Raw genomic sequence first — 20,381 nt, 5'->3', positions numbered from 1 at the left:
CAGATTCTTTCGGGCTTAAATTAAGATTCTGTGTGATTGAAGTGAGATTTAAAAGTGATATGTCAACCTTTTTACTTTGCAATGTTAACCTGATCTAAGTAATGTGATTAAGAATAACCAAAGCTTTAATTTCTTCAGATAACACTTATGTCTGAAATTGTGTAGGAAGCCAATTTTATCATGTGATCTCTTAACACCAAAATACCTCTCCTTAATTCTTCATCATTTGAGTCAGAGATTTGACTTATAACAGAAACAGAATCACTCAGCAGGTGTCCTGTGGTTATAAGAACATCATCGTTAGTAAGCAATTTTCTTGTAGATGTTTTACTTGAAACTTTACATTCATTCATGAACTCTGTATCATTTTCATAATACACTATGGTATTAATTGTTGCATTTGTACCCCACATTGCCTCTGAGTAGGGCATGTTAACAATATTATGTGTGGTGCACGTGTCATAATCACAGGGTTTATCATCTGGAGCTATTTGAACATTCATCAAATCGCTCATTGCCCTGATTACCGTGTCTACATTAATATGCAAACTATCATTGAGACATTTCTGGAACAGGGAGTAGACTTTGTAATTAGGTTTCATAATCATTATTCGCTCCACACACCAAAAACCTCGTAACCCAGAAAAATGTAAAAATCCTTGATCAATCATTTCCGGTTGCCAGTTAAAATATCCTTCCGTGAGATTGTAATAGAAAGGGAGAGGGGAAAGAACGGAGCACTATCTCCAGTGCTGTAAAAAACAGCCAATAAACCACAGGGTATGCGTTCCCAAAATAAAGCTATTTAATGGGTCAAAAAATCAGTAACAAAGCACACCAACGCGTTTCAGACCTTAATGGTCCTTTATCAAGGTGATCCCTCTCCCTTTCTGTGAAGATTTCTACAACGGAGGCACATTCAACCTGGAGGTGCTGGATATCTACAAGGACTTTCTCTTCATCGTGGAATCTGCTTTCCCAAGTGAGTCCATTCCAGCTTTGCCTCAATCAATATCCAGGGATCATCAATTGGTAACTATCCTTACCTCATTGCCTTGTGGGATAGCTTATTACCTGATCCAATAGGACATATATATATGAACAGGTTGTCTTCCAATTTATTGCACATTTTTTTCAAACTACACATTTGTCTTGAGAGCATCACACATTTTTTCTTCCGTGAGATTGTAATAAAAAGAACAAGGTTTACACCCGTATTTGAATACTGTTGTGTCCTTATCACAGATTCCTTCATTGATCAATTTCTCCAATGTGATACCACACGCATTCTTGAAACCGTTACATGAATGGCTGTAGTATGTAGTATTGGTAAATGTAGCAAAGCGTGGTTGAGTGCAAGTGTCCCATGCTGTAGGTTCACGAAACAACATACCATCACCTTGTGTATTCCATTCTTTCGGGAGTGCTGCTGTCTGTAGCTGTCCAGTTTTAGCATCTTCCATCACATCTTGAAGTTTGTGTAACAGGTCATCAGCGGTTATTGATGAGTTCCACCACAGTAAATACTGTCAGAGCAAAAAACAGCAGAAGTATAAATCTTACCCCTCCAGGTATTCTGTACTCTTCTTCTTCAGCACCTTCCCAGAATGCCACTCTTGGATCAGTCTGTCCGTTGGGAACAAATCCGTTCTGAGTATTTTGACCTGTATTCAGATAGAAAATAGGGTATTGCTTATACCTTATATTGTCCATGGTCACACCAGGCCGAGGGCAATGATCAGCTTTCAGCTCTCTCGTTGGCCATTTACGTGTTCCTTGAAAGTCAATGAAATAACAATGTCCAAATTCAGCATAACAACGTTGTTCACGGTAGCTTTGCTGTTTCCAATGGTCATGAAGGGGTAAATCATATTTCAGGTTTGTAGATTGCAGCTGTTGCATCTGTGCATTCATATGTTGTGTCACCAGCTTCCTTCCTTCTGGCATAGTTATTCCAGCTTGTTTAGCTAGCACTGTTGAGTCAAACAGCACAACCTGTGAAATCCTCAAAGTCTTTCGTTTCTGGATGATAGGTTTAGGAAACGGTTTCCAATACACACCTTGAGGTATACCCACCGACTGTATCTCCACCGGTTTCAAATCATAGTGTAGTCCTCGTTTCACGATTCCGGAGTCTGGTGTGGTAATACCGTGTGCAGCTGTACGTTGCCAATTGATGATCTCGCCTTCTTGCTGAGTCACAAAATGCCATTGTAACCTGAAAATAACGCTGGCCGATATTGCTAGAAAAGCAAAACAGATTGAGAGACACAAAATAGTCTTAAACAGTCTTTTCTTTGTGATTACCTCAGCCATTGTCTCATAGGCCTTCCGGTAAATATTGCGTTGATCCGGTATGGCAGGTAACACATATATATGTCTGTGGTCACTGTCAGGGAAGTCAGCTTCAGCTTGTAGGACCTCACCTGCGTGATTAGTTTCCACATCCTGTGGTTGTGCAGTCTGTGCTTCGAGAGATAGCAGCTCCATCGAAGTCTGTCGCAGATACGGTGTCTCCTCCATCTTGAACAATGTCTGTACTGCAATGTGCTGTGGGTTTAAGATTATCGATACTCACTTTTCTTTCTCTGCCTTTAGTATCTTGGATAACAAAAGTTCTTTCATTTATCTTTTTCAGTATTGTGGTAGGTTTCTTCCACTTAGGCCGCAACGGCTTTACCTTAGCAACCCTCTCCTGGACCAATTGTCCAATCTGCGGCGTCCAAGCTGCAGGATTACGTGGTGTGTGGGCTGTATGGGAAAAATAATCCCTCAATTCCTGTAAAATTAATATTTGTTCAAGTCTCCCTGGGACAGAAATAGAATCATTAGTAAACTGTGTATTCATAGGAGTACCATATAACAGTTCATGTGGTGTTTTACCAGTTATTGTGTTAGGAATATTATTTAGACCAATTTGAACAGTAAGCAAGAGTGGGTACCACTGTGTAGGACGATTAGATAGCATTTTGGTTAAAAGTCGTTTTACCTCGTAATTTCTACGTTCAACGGTTCCAGCGCTTTCCGGAATGTGACGGCGAGCTGTAGGCCCAGTCAATACCTAATATTGCGGCCCATTCCTTGGTTTCTGCTGCTGTGAAAGCAGGTCCACCATCGGAATGAAAGGCCTTGGGCTTAGCCACACTTACTAAGGATTTGAGACAATTAAGTGTAGAGCTAGATGTCGTACTACGAACGGGGTATAACCACGTAAACCTTGTACAAGCATCAACACAAACCAAAACATGTTTGTAGGAATGTGATGCAGTCAAAGGTCCAATATGATCTAAATATACAGTATTAAATCAAACGGTTTGCTCGGTATTGCATTAATAATAAATGGTGGTGTCTGATGATTAGGACTGTTTACCAACCGACATGGTTTACAGTTTCTTAGAACTGTCTTAACTGTTTTCCTCATGTTCGGCCACCAGTATTTGTGTTTCAGTGTCAACAAAACATTTTCTCTCCCTAGGTGAGGGTGTCCCACACTGTCATGTGCTTGCGTAGCGATCTGCATTCTGCTTGCTACAGGGGGAACAAGGAATTCATTAGCATCAATTACAACCATGCAATTATTGTTGACCTTTTTAAATTAGTATTTCTTAGGATACCCAGGTGGATTAGGCCTGGTAGTATCCAGACAAGCATACAACTCTGCATCGAGACTGGCTGACTTTGACTGTGCCCTTGTTAACACTTTGTTAACGGCAAATTTCTGACTTACAGTTTGCGCGAGACTATCTGCAAACTGGTTACCCATAGTATGAACCGACGAACCAAGCGTTCTGCGCGCTGGTTCATGTACAATTTCAATATCAGGCTTTTGATCAAGATAGGCCGCAATGGCCTTCCACTTAGCAATATGCGTGAGTGGTTTTCTTTTGGCATTCAAAAATCCATTTGATCTCCATATTGGTAGGTCCTGCAGGGCTGATCGTGCTAAGTATGCGGAATCTGTAACTATAAGTACATGTCCTTTAACTGTAAGTGCTTCTTTCATAGCAAAAGCTAAGGCATGAATCTCTGCAAACTGTGCAGAGTGATCTCCTATAGGTAATTGCCAACTGTGTAACAAATTCATATCTGCATCATATTTCGCAATTCCTGAACCTGCAGATTTTTTCACTCCTTCTTTGCTGGAGTCTACAGCTGAACCATCTGTGTAGAAAATGCATGTATAAAAGTCATTTGGGTGTGTTTGATTTTCCCATGTCACTCCTTCAAAAGGGGATGGGAGGTCATCTAGTGTGGTTAAAGTTTTATCATGCACAAAATGTATTTGAGGATCCTCTATAATTGTGTACCACTTTAACCATCGGCTTCTTAACGCCTTCCTGTCCGGAATGGTCTGTTTCTGCAATGTTGCTAGTGAAGCTACTGAAGTGTATATATAGATATCCTGTCCCTGTGCCAAATCACGTGATTTCAGCACTGTGAGTGTAATCGCTGATAATAGTTTCTCAATCGGCAAATATCTCTTTTCTGTGTTTGTGAATACATAAGATAATAATGTAATTGGTACTGTCTTCATAGCATTGTAAATTCTAATGTATGCAGCTAGAGGTGAAATGTTTACATATGCTGATAATGGTTTTGTCGGGTCGCGCTGCGCTAAGTAGGAAGCATCATTAACTGCTGCTAATAACTTTCGCAATGCCTCATCCTCAACTGTTAACCATTTAAAAGGTGTTTTCGGTCTAGTCTGCTCTGACTTAATCTCGCGTGATATTGCGTGATGCAATGGTTCAATCAGTACATTAAAATCTGGGATAAACGTCATTGAAAAATTCAGTAATCCAATAATGCTTCTTAACTGTTTTAGTGATTTAGGAACACTGATGTTGGAAACTTTCTCTCTGTAATTAGCAGAGAGGCCTCTGCCATGTTCAGCTATTTCAAAGCCTAAAAATGTCACAGTTTCTCTTGCAAGCTGTGATTTTTTTAGGGAAACAAGGTAACCTGCTTCTGTCAATGTAATTAATACTTCTGTCATAGCTTTAAAATGCTCTTCTTCTGTGTCATGCGATAAAAAAACGTCATCAACGTAAATTTCTGTATTGTCAAATTTAGACAATAGTGAGACTACGTCTGCTGTGAATAAAGCTGGACTATTTACAAAACCTTGTGGTAAGCGTGTAAAAACCAATTGTTTACCTTGCCAGGTAAATGCAGTTAGCCAATAACTCTCAGGCGTGATTGGATGAGAAAAGTACCCATTGCTTAGGTCAAATGTAGTTTTAAAGCGTTTACGCTGTAATCCGTTTAAGATTGAAGGTGAATGTGTATTCTGTGCTGTCACTGAAGGTGTCACTTTATTAACTTCTCTGTAATCTAACACCATTCGCCATGAACCGTCTTTTTTAGGCACTGGATTATACGGCTGTATTCATCTGACTATACTGTTCAAGCAGTACGCCTTGTTTAAGCAAATCATTGATTACAATTTGTATGCTTGGTAATGCGGCATGATTAATTTTATATTGACAAAAAGAAAAGAGGTTGGGGCGCTCCCTATTTGTATAGGCTTGTGATGTTGCCTGTGTGGTAGTGTGTAACCAAAGAAAGGGTAGTGTATACTTGCCCTTGTTGTTTTCTGCAGCTGGACCAGTAGAGAAGATAAAGCCCGGAATCTTCTTGTAGTTGCAGTGGAGGTGGAGGGTTGGTCAGCGCACGGGATTTTGCTCAAACGTAGAGATAAGAGGATAGGAAGATATGGAACACGGTATTAGTGTTTTAGTAATCGAACGGTACAATACAGCCAAAAGAACTTTGGAATTAAAAATGTATGAAAAATATATATAGCCTGGCCTTCGGCAGCTATTGCTAATTCTGGGCCTTTCCTCTGTCAGTCCTGTTAGAACAGGCAGTGGAAAGGTTAATTCCTCCAGTTGGTCTGTTTTGCATTTCAACTCTGAGTATGTAGCAATATTCAGGGGAAGACCTAAGCAACATTTGAATGTGTTAATCCAAAGGGTGGATATGGGTTGGAACACCCCCTGATGTGTGTGTGAGCCAATCGGTATCCAGCTTTGAGTTGTAATGATTCAAAGCTAGAAACACTCCCTGAGGATATTCAAATTGAGACATATTCCCAAATTCAGTTAGTAATCATGGAGGTTTTCCCTCACACCCTGGTGGGGTGCCCTGTGTATGGATGGGACTGGTCACATGCTCTGACTCCATGGTTAGTGATGTCAGAGGTGTGTCAGCCTCAGAAGTTACATAAGGCACAGCACTGTGTCTAAGAGTTAGTTGAGTTCCTGTTGCTGTGCTGCTGTGTTCAGTAAGAGGCAGATGGAGGTCTGCAACACTGTTGCAGTAGTCTGAATGCAGAGCTGTGAGTCTGGCAGCACAAAGCAGACAGAGACAAACTCCATGGGAGACTGTGTCCAGGGACCTGGCACAGGGCAGTGATTCCTGCGGGAATAGTGAATCCCTCATCTAGGTGACATACCTATCAAAGGGGAGCACGGGCGAGATGGTCGGCTAAATACACCCCATTGTGGAGGGCAGCTATGCCCGCCGTGACAATAAAGATGGAGCTGATCAGAGAAACCCCTGTGTGTGAGAGTCCCATGATTATACAGGAGGTTGCACCACCGAGGAGTTCCTCGTCAGGATCATCCCCATGCGGACGCAGGGACCCTGGTGAGGTGGAGGCGCTGCACTGGAACTAGGTGAGACTCAGCACACTACCTCAGCTGCCTGTCTGACGGGTCCTCCCCACACACCATCATGCGGGAGACTCAGGAGTCCTGTAGCCAGCAGGTGCACCATCAGGCATATTCACACTGTAATGGGGTCCGGTTAGACCACAGGGGCCAATGTGAGATTGGGTGGGTCAGGCCGGGCCAGAAATACCGTTACATTTGGAGGCGCTGCTGAGATATATGAGGACTGCTCCCCAGGACAGGACAGGTTTTTCAACGGGACAGGTTTTCAACGACAGAGGACCATGCAGCAGTTTCAAAGACTTTGTATGCAGCACAGAACAGCAGCCATAGACTCTGCCGTGAGGGAACCCCTCCTTGAAGCTCCCCCAGGGAGGGGGTTACCCTAATGAAGAAGACCTTGCTGTGGGACTATTCCTGGTGGCTATGCACCAGGGAGCGTACGTCTTTACATGCACTTCAAGGGGACAGAGGCTGCTCTATGATTGCATAAGGACCTTTGTGCACCCATCTACTTACCAAGAAGAAAATAGGGGCCGGTTCCTGAGGCTTCACCAGGGAGATGGCTGCCTATTAATGGCACTGCAGCAGGGGCGACTGACCTGAGGCGTCCCCAGGGAAGTGTGGCCACCCTCCTGTACCCACAGCGGAGAGTGAGGGGGACAGGGAACTCTGGGGATTACGCCTATGACCCCTGTGCACCCCATCTAAGAAGAAAAGGGAGGCAGGTCCCTGAGGCTTCACCAGGGAGCTGGCGGTCCCTTAATGGCACTGCAGTTGGGGCGACTAACCTGAGGCGTCCCCAGGGAAGTGTGGCCACCCTTCAGCACCCCACGACGAAGAGAGAGGTAAGGGGGCAGGGACTACAAGAGAATGTCTGTAGGTCCCTGTGCACCCAGCAGTAAGAGTTACTGCCGTCCCTGTGCGAGGCGTTCCCTGATGCTACCCCAGGGTGCGTGATACTCAAAGATTTCAGGGACAGAAATGTATTTGTGGCTCCTGAATGCAAACGGAGACCCCACTGTGCTGGACTATGTTCAATCTGGCGTTTCCTGCTCCTACAGGGATGTCATGTATTTTGTGCTCTCAAAATGGCGGCTCCAGCTCCTCTGGGGGCCGCATGGACTCTCTTTGTGCTCAAAATGGCGTTTCCCGCCTTACCAGGGAAGCCATGTGCTGTTCTGCAAGGATTTCTGCATTTTGCAAGCTTGTGCTGCTCTTCAGCTTGCAAGAAAGTGCGGGAACTGTTCAAACCCCACCCCCTTTGCTTGTTCTGGATTGGACTATCCTATCTACCAGGGGGAGGAGCTAAGAGTGTTCCACGGAGCAACAGGAAGTGAGGGGCCAGATGCACTTCCACTTCAAACACTGGTGGTTGTGTCTGCCAGGCTGCCTTGCTTGCTCCTCTGAGTGACTGGGCCTGTGTGCTGAGAAGGCTGTCAGCAGCACAGAGGCTGATGACATCACTGAGGTCTCTACCATTACCTCCACCGTACCCGAGTATGCTGTGGAGCTGTCAGTTCCAGTAACTGTTGCTGGTGCCTTCCATCTGATCCACACTGCCAGCGTGGGTGCTACACCACAGAGGTATCGGCCGATGCCTCCCACGTACCCGATGCGGCTGGGATCTGCCCTGCTACTCATGGCGGTGAGCTGCGTATCCTGTCTACAGATCCCCGCTGGGATCAAGCCCAGAAAGCTGCGGAGCTGTATCTGCGGCGTCAGCAGGAGAAGTGCCGGCCGGCACCACCCCTGATGACTGCATCGACTACCATTGCTACTCCACCACTGGGAGCTAACATGGCCGCTGAGTCGCCCGGCCGGGTGAGCTCCAGAGAGATCCAGGCCGCTCCGGTGAGTATTACCCTTCCGGTTGATCCTTTCCTCCTGACATGCAGGGAGCGGAAGAAGTCCCGGGGGGCCCTTCAGGCCCAGGCGCTGGCTGAAGCCCGCTGATGTAAGAGCATAGGGAGGGGCAAATTGAACTTGACCCAGGACTGTGCCATTGCTCCTCCCGGGGAGAGTGCCCTGAACGTGCCCCTAGAGACTTTGGTGCTGGCCCCTTGTCACCGGAGGCCCCAGTCCCTGAGTCATCTGCCCCGCATTCCCCATCCAACACCAGTCCCAAGGTGCGACCCTTGACCCCCAGGCCCTCTTCACCTGGAAGCCCCGTGGCTCCCTATGGACAATATAATGTTATGTCTGTTATGCAATTGGAAGGGTCTGTGCATTGGGGGGATTGTGAAAAGATGGGCTATGAGTTCCCATATCTACCTAATGATACTGGGAGAATGATCAGGAAGCCTGCTCATTACTATTAATGTGTTCTATTACTGCTGTAGTAGAAATGGTTCTGTTTAGTTAGTCACTGTATAGCTATGTATCTGTGTCCATGCAGTAGTGAGTATGTCAGTTCTGTCAAGCTGGAGTGCATAGGAGTTATTGCATTTCAGCTCATGTAATTTACAGGTGTTGCTCAGCAAGGTAAGGGTTATACCTGCTGCAGTCCAAGCCGGGACGGTTGGAGTTTTACCAGAGGGAGTATATAGCCTGGCCTTCGGCAGCTATTGCTAATTCTGGGCCTTTCCTCTGTCAGTCCTGTTAGAACAGGCAGTGGAAAGGTTAATTCCTCCAGTTGGTCTGTTTTGCATTTCAGCTCTGAGTATGTAGCAATATTCAGGGGAAGACCTAAGCAACATTTGAATGTGTTAATCCAAAGGGTGGATATGGGTTGGAACACCCCCTGATGTGTGTGTGAGCCAATCGGTATCCAGCTTTGAGTTGTAATGATTCAAAGCTAGAAACACTCCCTGAGGATATTCAAATTGAGACATATTCCCAAATTCAGTTAGTAATCATGGAGGTTTTCCCTCACACCCTGGTGGGGTGCCCTGTGTATGGATGGGACTGGTCACATGCTCTGACTCCATGGTTAGTGATGTCAGAGGTGTGTCAGCCTCAGAAGTTACATAAGGCACAGCACTGTGTCTAAGAGTTAGTTGAGTTCCTGTTGCTGTGCTGCTGTGTTCAGTAAGAGGCAGATGGAGGTCTGCAACACTGTTGCAGTAGTCTGAATGCAGAGCTGTGAGTCTGGCAGCACAAAGCAGACAGAGACAAACTCCATGGGAGACTGTGTCCAGGGACCTGGCACAGGGCAGTGATTCCTGCGGGAATAGTGAATCCCTCATCTAGGTGACATACCTATCAAAGGGGAGCACGGGCGAGATGGTCGGCTAAATACACCCCATTGTGGAGGGCAGCTATGCCCGCCGTGACAAAGATGGAGCTGATCAGAGAAACCCCTGTGTGTGAGAGTCCCATGATTATACAGGAGGTTGCACCACCGAGGAGTTCCTCGTCAGGATCATCCCCATGCGGACGCAGGGACCCTGGTGAGGTGGAGGCGCTGCACTGGAACTAGGTGAGACTCAGCACACTACCTCAGCTGCCTGTCTGACGGGTCCTCCCCACACACCATCATGCGGGAGACTCAGGAGTCCTGTAGCCAGCAGGTGCACCATCAGGCATATTCACACTGTAATGGGGTCCGGTTAGACCACAGGGGCCAATGTGAGATTGGGTGGGTCAGGCCGGGCCAGAAATACCGTTACATATATTTTTAAAATAGCTTAAAACTCTTTGGAATTAAAGAACCTTGGTAATTAAAAGTAAAAATATATAAATATATAAATATATGAAAAAATATATTTCTAAAATAGCTTAAAAATAGATTAGAAAATCCTTAAATAAAATCCTTAAATAAAATTTAAATGGAATTGTGTGGTTTTTTATGAACAGAAGCAGAATATGTGCTATATGTGGATGACTAACAGGGTGTGTTTACATAGCCTGTTGTTGGTCTGAGGTAAAAAGGGGATAATGGGGCTGGTTAGCAGAGTTTAATGTGCAGTCTTTCCTTCACGGAATGCTGCTAAAAACAATAACTTTCTCACCCTCCTGGTGGGGGCAGTACGTGAGTTGCTTCTCTCCCGGGGACCCAAATAGGAAGAAAAGGGCCGAACTCGGTGAGTGAGCAAAATAGAATTTATTAGGTACAGAAAACAAAGTCAAAATAACACTCACAGTACAGCTTTAAAACAGCCCAGCATCAGCCTGATCGTCCGGTGATATTCCTCTCACCAGTACAGCTCCCGTGGTCGCGTCCGACGGTGGGACCGGAAGAGGAGGTCTTACCGGATGTCAGCAGGCTGGCTGGGTCCTTCAATCAATGGGCTCCGGCAGGGAACAACTAGTTTCGCAATAATGCTTCGTCAGGTTCCTTATTGTTATTGTTTTTAGCAGCATTCCGTGAAGGAAAGACTGCACATTAAACTCTGCTAACCAGCCCCATTATCCCCTTTTTACCTCAGACCAACAACAGGCTATGTAAACACACCCTGTTAGTCATCCACATATAGCACATATTCTGTTTCTGTTCATAAAAAACCACACAATTCCATTTAAATTTTATTTAAGGATTTTATTTAAGGATTTGCTAATTTTATATTGAGCCTGTTTCTTTGGAAGTGTAGAACATGTGTTAATGTCATGTACAATTTTTTTTCTTAATCCCACCTGATTTTCCCATTGTTGAAAAATATACTTGTGTGTCATTAACCAATTATACAATTTTGTTCTATCAGTAAAAGCACTTGCATTAACTTGATCTGTGATAATTTTGTTTAAGTCAAATTTCACAGTCAGTTCCGTTTGCTTGTGGTTTACTGCCACTTCCTCTGTTATTTGAATGAAGGAAGCAACATCCTTAAACGCTATTAAAAAGTCACAGTCTAATCTATCATGTTCAACTAATTCATTAGAAACCTTCCTATCATTCATTTTTAATTCTAAATAATATGAAGGATAAGTGCCGTTTCCTTCAAGTGTTTGTATCGTGATGTCGTGTACATAATTTTCATCTATTAAAATATCAGTTCTTACAAGGGATATGTCGGCTTTTGTGTCTAAAAGGCCAGTATAATTTTTTCCCTTGTATTGAATATGTAATGTTAGATTTGTCATTCCTCAAAGAGGTCTGCAGGGAAGTGTGTTATCTTCCCAACAAACTTCTTTGTGGTTGCCGGTGTCGCGGCTGCAGCCTGTTGTTTAACTTCACGTTGGCTATTTGTCAAACCAGAAGTCTGCGTAGCAAAACCTGTACGCTTATCACGAAATCTAATTTCGCTAGTTTTGCCTTGACCATATCTGTCAGGAGTTTTAATGTATTGTCTCAGATTATATCTGGACACTGCACCCTCATTACGAGCTTGCTGTTCAAAGCGTGTAGTCTGCTGTGTAGGAGTGTCTTGTCTCTGTGTAGGAGTCTGAAAACTTCTATTATCTCTTTGAAAATTACCTCTTCTGTCCCACTGTTCGTCTCTAGGATAAACTGGAGTTTGATACTGAGTGAACGGAGGTCTCCACTTTCTGTCTTGGACAGGAAAATTTCTCCCCTTGTCTGTGTTTAGTCGCTCAGGTTTCCTGTCACTGGTTTAAATAAGTGTGTGCGATTCTCCCCATATTTCGCACCAAAATTAATAGGACCATGTCTGTCCACGCCTGTAGCAATCACAGGCTGTTGCCCCAAAATGACAGTCGCTGCATTATATGTCAAATTAATGATTGTGTGTGTCAACGGGTCATATGCCTGTTGTATGTATTGGTATGTGCCTGGATCAGCTGTTGTGTCTATTGTGAGATAGCAGTATCTTGCCCCAGGTCCCCACGGGCCAAATTGAATTTCAAATGCCAGAGTTTCACCGTTAATCAGATCTCTATTATTCTGACTTCTCATTAAAACATTCAGATCTGCAGCTCGTGCAAAATCTGTAACAGCCATGATATACTATATATATTATATATATACAATGAAAATTGTACCTTCTCTATTATAAAGAGGAAATAGCATACACGTGTACTTTCAAGATTAAATGGGTAACATAAGATTTATGACTTATTTATACAACTCATGAGTAATCAACCACGTTTGGGCGCCATAATCTGGGTTCCTACCTACCTTCCTCTCCCAAGTAATGCCTCGTGGTGAGTTATGTCCTGCACTAAGCAGAGAGCACTTACCACAATGTCGTACTTGTAGAGTCTCGGCCACACTCTCAAATATTAATTATATTTGACCAGTATTGTGAGATTATTATAAAGAAAGGTCACTCAGAGTTTGTATAAGATAAGGTTTGTCATTTATTGTATCACAACAATATTCAGAAATATCAGAAATATCACAACAAGCTTCTTATAAGCTGATGGCTAGCAGTTACAGTATGTTACCAATCCATTCCTAACTATGCAGAGATTATATAGTTATATATGCATTGTCATACTCACAAACCAAAAGATATTACGATAGGTCAGCCAGTCTCCGCTCAAGTCTCATCTGTGGCTTGCCACCTAAGTTCGGTTCTGGTTTTAACATGGAGTCGTGCAAACCTATTATAGTGTTTCATTGTTTGCTGCGTACGTGTGACACGTGTCATGTGTCCATGCTCTGGTTTGTGACGTATGTTGTTTACCATCAGGAATTACAGTTACTGATGTATGATATATTTCATAATTTACCGTTAGACCACGGCGTGTTTACCGGTGTTAGTTCCTGTTTTCATGCCTATGTAACATGTCCCAATATCCTGCCACTTCTCAGCAAAACAAGCTATTATTTCTAAGACAAAAGAAGCCAGGATTTTAACATTATGCTCTAAGCCATATTAGGCCTTATAATGATACTATGTATATATGTACCTGTGACCTGTATTCATTATGCGTTATTTGCCAGAAAATACCTGTAATCCATAACAGTGGTTACCCCTATTTCCTGGTACCTGCTGCATTCACTCCTAGCAGTGGCTACCCCTAGTTTCCTGCGGCCTGCTGCTATCTCTATACAGTGGCCTGCCTTGGACTTCTGCACTGAAGCGTTGGTTTCCCCTACGCTGCCCTGCGGTGTACTTTGGCCAGCCTGCTGTCTCCCCCTGCTGAGACTGGCATCATGGGCCGAGGCCGCTCCTCGCGCAGAGGCCACTCCCGCGCTCACGCTCCTAAGCTGAAGCAGGGAACTCCTGTCTGCCTGTTGCCGATTCCTTGCTACGACTACGACCACCTGGATGTCTTCTATCCTGACCCTGCTTCGGCCATAGATTGTCCTGTCTTCTCCTATTCCGACTTTGGCTTCAATAACGACGATGCTGCCTTCTCCAATCCTGACCCTGCGATGTACGACTACGAACTGCGCACTCCGGATCAGTCTGCGCGGACTAAGGTCGGTGATTATATAACCCCACCTCAGCCCCGCGGTCCGGTCCCGGTTTGTGGCGAGCATCGGCGTAACACCTAGTGATGCCCTTTGGCCTCTGTAATGCACCCGCAGTCTTCCAGGATTTTGTTAACGACATCTTCAGGGATCTCCTGGATCAGCACGCGGTGGTCTACCTGGAAGATATTCTCATATTCTCCAAGAACACACAGGACACGTAAAACAGGTACTTCAGAAACTGCGGGAGAACCGTCTGTTTGCTAATTAGAAAAGTGCCAATTTCACCTGTCTTACACATCATTCCTGGGATACATTATCTCTGACACAGGTCTGGCTATGGACCCTGCCAAAGTTAGAGTGGTTGTAGTTTGGCCGCAGCTTCGCTCTGAAAGCGATACAGAGGTTTTTAGGTTTTTCCAACTATTTACCCTGGTTCATAAAAAAAAAATCTTTGGTAGTTGCACCTATCACAGCTCTCACACAGAGGAACGCCAACCCAGCACTGTGGTCACCCAATGCTATCAGGGCCTTTGAAGCTTTAAAAAGAGCCTTCGTCATGGCACCCATCTTGGTGCATCCAGATCCTGGACAGCCATTCACCCTCGAGGGAGATGCCTCTGATATAGGAGCAGGAGCTGCATCCGTGTGCTTTTTTTTCTAGGAAATTTTCCGCAGCAGAACGGAATTACGATGTGGGTAATCGTGAGCTTCTTGCTATCAAGTTGGCCTTGGAGGAGTGGCGCCACCTCTTGGAAGGCGCAGAAAATCCCATCACCATCCTTATGGATCATAAGAATCTTTTATACATTGAGCTCAAGCGACGAGCCGTCTCACGGCAGGCGCTGGTCTCTCTTCTTCACACGGTTTAATTTTGTCATATCCTACCTTCCGGGCTCAAAAAACGTGAAAGCGGATGCACTTTCACGACAGTTCGCAATAAATTATAAAACTGAGGACCATCAGGAGATCATACTCCCTCCCAATTGTGTACTTTCCGCCAATACCTTCAACCCCCACAGAAATCGCAATGGTTCAAGACCAAATCCTGCAGGGTCTCAAGGTGCCAGACGGACAGTTGTTCACGCCCCCCATCTTCCACCACAAAGTAATGCAATGGGGACATCCGTCCAAGACAACGGGTCACTCTGGGATTAAAAGGACAATAGACTTCCTACAGCGAACCTTCTGGTGGCCAGGTATGCACAAAGACATTCATGACTACGTCTCTGCATGCCCTACCTGCGCACAGAACAAAACTACACGGAATAAGACTCCGGGCCTTCTGCAACCATGGAGACACCTCTCGATGGATTTAGACAGGTCGACGATAAAATCCAAAGGGATGGACACTATATTAGTAGTGGTCGATTGCTTCACAAAACAAGCACACTTCGTTCCGCTCAGGGGCCTTCCAGCCGCCCTCAAGATATCCGAGGTATTCGTGAAGGAGATCTTCAGACTTCATGGATCCCCCCAGACCATAGTCTCAGACCGGGGCTCTCAGTTAGTATCCAGATTCTGGAGGGCCTTCTGCAAAGGATTTTACATGGCACTTCACTTCTCCTCCGGATACCACCCACAGACCAATGGTCAAACGAAACGCACCAATCAATCTCTAGAGCAGTTCCTTCGTTGCTTCATCTCGGAAGCTCAAGACAATTGGTGTGATCTATTTCCATGGGCAGGATTTGCTCATTACAATCTCAGGAATGAGTCCACCCAACAGTCTCCATTTTTTTCTAATTACGGTTATCACCCCTCTACTCTCAATTCTGTCCCCAATACAGGGGTTCCTGTCGCTGAAGATAGGATCCAGGATCTTCAGTCTTCCTGGGAGAAGATCCAGAGTAACCTCAGGCGTGCCATCACTATGCAGAAGATTCACCCAACTATGCTCCGGGTCAGAAGGTATGGCTATCCACCAGGAACATCCGCCTAAAAGTTACATCTCCCAAACTAGCACCTAGATATATTGGACCATTCCTAATTTTGGAGAGAGTTAATCCAGTTAATCCAGTCGCCTACCGACTAAAATTGCCAGCAACTATGAGAATCCCATCTGTTTTTCACTGCTCTTTGCTGAAACCATTTAAATCTAACCCTCAAACCCAGCACATCACATCTCGTCCCAGACTAGTAGACGGACAAGAAGAGTTTGAGGTCCAATCTATTCTGGACTCCCGTCTCTCAAGAGGAAGTCTCCAGTATTTGGTGCATTGGAGGGGTTTTGGCAACAGAGGAGAGGAAGTGGATCCCGCAGGACCAGGTACATGCTCCCAGGCTAACTAGAGCATTTCACCGAAAATTCCCGCTAAAACCAAGAGTGGATCGTCTGGAGGCCAATCCTGAAGGGATGGGTGGGGGGTATTGTAAGGTCCGCCCGCTCGCAGCCTTTTCCTGCCATGGCTTTTCACCCTAGCAGAGGCTCATGTGTGCCCGTACCTTCCGTCAGAGACGCGTGCAAACTCAGGTCCCAGACCGCCGCTGCTTCCAGACTAGCGGAGGCGTGCGCACACATGCGCCGCCACGACATACCTCTGCAGGTACCAGCGAGTCAGGTGAGCAGCGCAGGTGCCGCTGCGCATCCCCGTCAAGGCCGCGCGTCACAGGCGCACACACGTTCCCTCACCTGATCACAGTGATTGCTCTGATGCCTACACACCTGCCCTGCACCCTGCCTCCTCCTACCAGCGCCCGACTTACCTCTGACCCACTGCTGGGTAAGGCCTCCCATTGGCTCCCTCTAGTATTTAGTCTCAATCAGCCCTAGGCTGATTGCTGAGCATACTCAGTGTTTGCTTTGTTCTCTTGTCCCTTGTATCTTGACCTCCAGCCTTGTACCAGACTCCTGACCTCTGGCATCCTTGGACCTTGGCTCGTTACTGGACTCCTGCTCTCTCCTACCCTCTACCTCGGCTTTGGACTTTGACTACTCTCCACTTCTCCAATCCTTACTACGGCAAGTACTTCTACGATCCTACACTCTCCTGCCCTGACCCGGCTAACCCACGACTACGAGCTGCGCAACCCGGATCCGGTTTCGCGGCCTATGTCGGTGTTTTCACATCCCCACCTCAGCCGCGTGGTCCGGCCCTGGTTTGTGGTGAGCACTTGTGACAGAAGGTAGGGATCCCTTCAATAGTTGCTTGAACCGTGTCACGCTGCGCTCACCACAAACAGGACTAGACCGTGGGGCTGAGGTAGGGATGTATATAACCGCCGCCCTACAACCACGGAGCCAGGTCCGGAGTGTGTGAAGCCAGGTCAGGGTAGGAGAGTTCGGGTATGTCGTGGTACTTGCTGTGGTCCGTGTTTGGAGACAAGAATGGTGGATATCCATAAACCGTGATCAGGGAGAGGAGAGAGCAGGAATTAAATGACAAGCCGAAGTTCAGGGTTAGAGAAGAGACAGGTCCGGGTACAAGCAAGAGTCAAGGCACAGGTTCAGACAAGGCACTGGAACAGACAGACAGACAGACTTCAAGCAGCGAGCACAGCACATAAACCTTAGTTTATGCTCAGCAAAGTGCAAGGGAAATAGGAAGGCATTTAAACGGGAAAGCACCAATGAGGAGGGGAAGACAGAATGACATCACCGGATACCAGAAGACTGATAGGAGTTCGGATTGGACTCAGGTGAGAGGCAGCCGATGATCCTCCTCTGCTTGGTCGTCGCATAGTGCGTATGCGTAGGTGGCGCGCAGTGCGGGCACGTCATTGATGGACGTGGGCGCAGCATGACCGCGCAGAGGGCGCGCTTCCGCGGATGTACACCTCCGCGCGCTTGGAGGTTGAGTTGAGCACGTACCGCTGATGTCGATGCGTGACGCATCTGAGGGGCGGGTCCTAGCGGCGATCCTCACAGTACCTCCCCCCCCCCTTCAGGGGAGACCTCCAGACGACCCATGGATGGCTTTGAAGAGTGTTTTTGGTGGAAGGCTCAGATTAGCCTGGTGGCGTGTACCTGTTTGTGCAGAATTCATTCCCTCTCTTCTGGGCCAAAACCCTTCCAATGGACGAGGTATTGCAGTCCACCTCTGGATAGCCTGGAATTGTGGATGGCTTGTACCTCGAAGTCCTGCTGGCCCTCCACGAGGACAGGTCGAGGGGGTGCATCCCGACTGGTGGAGTGGGGATCCTGTAGATAGGGTTTAAGAAGGGATGAATGAAACACGGAGGGGATCTTCATAGCTTCTCCATTTTGGCTTATTTTTGTTAAATAAATCATGACACAGTGTAATGTGTCATGTGTTGTTGTTCATCTGAGGTTGTATTTACCTAATTTTTAGACCTGCTAAGGAACGGATGATTGTTATTATGTCCTGATATGTAAAAGCATAGAATTCAAAGAGGGTGTACTTTCTTTTTCACACAACTGTGTATATACACGCACACACACAGAAGTAAATGGTACCCCAAAAAAACAGCAATGTGCTTCAAGTAATGGTGGTGCTCTGCGACAGATTAATATGATAACAACAAGAAATAAAAAAGTTGTCCCCTAAGGAGCACTCGGAGTATCCTAAAAATAACAGTTTATTAAACACACATATAAAAAAAGACGTAAGCTAAAAATAAACACACAGGACCCCAAAAGTACTCTCTGAACCAGGGTAATAATTATGCAAAGATATAAGGATAGTGGCAAATGCAGTAAGCACAGATGACACAGGGAGCAGAATCTCACTGTGTAATCACGACCGGCTGGTCATATAAATATAAGCAGGTGAGTACCCCTATGCACAGATATGGCTTACATGAAGCAGCCGACACGGGTAATCACCATAGAAAACAGTCTCACTGCATATATAGTGACACAACACTATATATGTACTACTCAGAAGTGACCCACTTAAACAGAGCTGCATACATGGAGATCAATAGCCTGCATAACTATTCCTATAGATACATGTCAGTCATATGGTCAGAACAGATGGTGTGGTCAAATTAGGCTTTGGTTAGATCAGTAATGAGATCTGTAGGCAGACTGGTGTCTGGAAGCGGACACAACAATATAGTGAATTTGCAGGAGAAGCTTTTTAATACTTAATGACATATTTCATGATTAAGAACTGTAAAAAAAAAAAAAAAAAAAAAAAAGACTCCAATCATAATTTCTTTTTCTTCCCGATATGTTATTGCACTTTTCCCATTTATTGCCCCATTATTAGGTTCCACAAACATGGTGCGAGAGTGTTATTTGGGGCAGGCAGAATGCAAGGTCAGGGTTCTGATGAAGCACTTTGCAGCTCAGCTCTGCTCAGTGTCAGACTCTTGGGGGGGGGGGGGTGTGTGTCACGAGAGCTTGCGACAGGCTGTAATTGTACACCAAAAAACTATATATAAATATATATATACCTGGGTTTGAACTGGGACGAGACTTAGATATGATAAATATAATTTATTCCTTGATAAAGGTGAACACAACAGATTATACAATAACAGGCAAAATATAGACACTTACGTAAAGATTATGGCAAGACAGCCAGCAGGATTACAGACTGCCACTTCTCCCATATCTCCAGGTGACATCACAGCAAAACAGGCAGGTCACATGCATGCATGAAGATCATTTGCATGAAGAACAATGAACATGAACAACATGGGTAAAGGGTGGCTTGACTTATATATCATTTTAACCCTGGTACCCCAGTTTACGGCTCCGTGCCGTCTAGTAAAATCCTCTTGAAGCTTTTGAAGCTAGGTGGTCAGTGTGAAAAGTTCCACTTCCTCTGGTTAATTCCTTTTGTCCGTTGGGCCAAGCATAAGCAATTAGCCACTTAGTCTTTGATGATCAGGTTTGTAAATTCTAGCCTTTCCCTGCTCATCACAACAGGGGTTCCTCAGACTCAACCAAAATTTAATATTTACTGCAAATCATTGCATAACTTCTGTTCCGTTATACACACAGTCAGGTGAGATATATTACTGCATTCTGGGACACCTGACGCTCGTAGAGAGACCCATCATTACATTGTAATATGAACATTAATAGAGATATTAATATCTGGCATTTAGAAGCAGTTACATATTCAATGTTTAGACTTCCCAAGATCGGCTTACTCTCGCCAATACACTTATGTAATTCTTAGCCGGTTCAGCCAAGGACATCTCATAGTATCCTTATATTTAATAAAGTTACTCACTTTTGATATCCTGTTGGGGAATACCTTTTGCTGGAAGGTGTGAATAACAAACCCTTCCCTTCCTTTTGCCTGCTTCCCGCATAAACAATTCCCCTGGGAAGCCAGGCTCAAATCTAGCAGGTTATCCTATTTAGCATCCTACTGGCCACGTCAATAAACCTTTTGAAGTGGGCTTTTGCTTTTCGCATAACCAATTAGGTCAGTTACCTATTGATCAGGGCGATGTATCACACCTCTCTGTTGATATACACTTCCAGTGAATACTCATATGAGGCACCATTTGGCTCCTCATGCATT

General features: G+C 45.3%; 3 protein-coding genes across 10 annotated transcripts in view; all 3 read left to right on the top strand.

The window, feature by feature from the left end:
- Nucleotides 1-20,381, top strand: part of LOC142466363 (uncharacterized) — a 790,214-nt gene that overhangs the window by 233,263 nt on the left and 536,570 nt on the right. The window lies entirely within an intron of this gene.
- The window catches only part of LOC142466695 (uncharacterized), a 431,792-nt gene that overhangs the window by 27,588 nt on the left and 383,823 nt on the right, over nt 1-20,381 (top strand). The window lies entirely within an intron of this gene.
- The window catches only part of LOC142466692 (uncharacterized), a 308,558-nt gene that overhangs the window by 233,287 nt on the left and 54,890 nt on the right, over nt 1-20,381 (top strand). The window contains exon 1 of one of the 6 annotated variants that reach the window (XM_075571996.1): nt 15,647-15,846. The exons of the other annotated variants lie outside the window; for them this stretch is intronic. The gene's annotated coding sequence lies outside the window, so the exon portion shown is untranslated. Of the gene's footprint in view, nt 1-15,646; nt 15,847-20,381 lie in introns of those variants that run through there. 6 annotated transcript variants of the gene reach the window in all.

The sequence above is a fragment of the Ascaphus truei genome, chromosome 15 (genome assembly GCF_040206685.1).
Source record: "Ascaphus truei isolate aAscTru1 chromosome 15, aAscTru1.hap1, whole genome shotgun sequence".
In the NCBI taxonomy this organism is placed as follows: Eukaryota; Metazoa; Chordata; class Amphibia; order Anura; family Ascaphidae; genus Ascaphus; species Ascaphus truei.
Note: the sequence above shows the minus strand (reverse complement) of the source record. Positions and strands in the feature narration are given on the sequence as shown.